Raw genomic sequence first — 1,531 nt, 5'->3', positions numbered from 1 at the left:
AAATCTACCGATTGGTGAGTCAGAAACTATTTTGGGCCTAGTGTGATTGAACGAATGCTGCTAGCCATTTGCCTTCATATTCAGTTGAGCAGTGTGTGTTTTCATTGTTGCTGACGTGACTGACAACTAATTGGCCGCTGTGCAATAATTAGAACAAAGATGGTTTCATAACTTTCATTCTGATGTGCTGACATGAGAAGAGAGAGAGAGAAGAGAGAGAGAGAGAGAGAGAGAATTTGTCTGAATCTTAACTTTGCGGAACACACTGTCATTGCGGTCTTCAAATCAGCTGTTTTAGAATTCCTCATGTCCAGGTATAAACGGTGGGGGGGTCAGGCTTTTGCGGTTGGTCCCCTGAGACTCTGGAACAAGTTACAAGTTAACCGTAGCCTGCTGGTTGCTGTAAAGTGTTATATAATTACATTAGATTGATTTTGATGGATAGAGTACTTGGAATATGTATTGTCTATCGCCGCGTGTGTGTGCCGCGCTTGTGCGTAACGTTTTGATTATTAGCCTAAACAATAAATTAGGTAATCTGTCTTTCATAACTCAGTGCCTACCCTCTTACTGACATAACCGCACGTCACTGGAAGTATATGGGAGCTGTATCTCTTTTATTTTGGTATAACGTTAAGACAAAAAAGCATGTATTTTCAAGTGTTTTTTAAAAGGTTAGATGCCCTCAGTTCTGCATTAATTTGACTGAATGTCATTCAGGTATCTGATTATCCTAAAAGAGAAACACATACTGACAGGGTTAGTCTTCGCACAACTTTGGCAGCCTGCCAGCAGTTGTTAATCACACACAGACATATACATACTATTTCAAAGTTTGGTTCGCATATTTTAAAATTGACTAGTTAAGTAAGTTCACAGTTCCAAAAATGAACTAGTTCATAGTTCTTTTTTCCATATGCTGTTGTGCGCTATTATTTTTAACACTGAAACTATGCATCAGATTTCATCTGTCTTGACTCTTTTGATTTTTTTATTTGATTGCACACACCTTGAAAGGCTAGCCGGGTGCTTCAGTTCAATGTGCCGTTTCAGGTTTACAGTGGATGTGATATGACTGAAGTGCGGATATTCTCTTTGAAAGCCGGCAGGCAAAGTTTGCACAGAAATGTAAGTTTTACCATCCTCATCGTCATAAAACCAAGGGGGCAACCTTACCTCTCTAATCGAAGCTCCCTATGGCGCCATTTTGATGCTACCAAGCCATCATCTGCGTTATCATTCCATTGACTGCCATTCATTTTGGCGCCACTTTGACAGAGAATAACTTTACGTCTGAAGTGTTTACAGACTCTATATGTCTATTGTTTATTTCTAAAGAAACACAACAAAGTATAAAAGAATGCATTACCTGTGGCTCTTGTTACGGCTCCGTAGCAGACGTTTTTGTAAAATTAGGCTAATTGTGTCATAACCTCGCAACTTACTGTCGCACAGTAGAGGAATCACTGTATAGTAAAGGATAAGCTCGTAGACAGTTTGGACTTACATTAGCTGTTTAGGTTTAATTACT

Source organism: Etheostoma spectabile, chromosome 4, assembly GCF_008692095.1.
Source record: "Etheostoma spectabile isolate EspeVRDwgs_2016 chromosome 4, UIUC_Espe_1.0, whole genome shotgun sequence".
In the NCBI taxonomy this organism is placed as follows: Eukaryota; Metazoa; Chordata; class Actinopteri; order Perciformes; family Percidae; genus Etheostoma; species Etheostoma spectabile.
Note: the sequence above shows the minus strand (reverse complement) of the source record.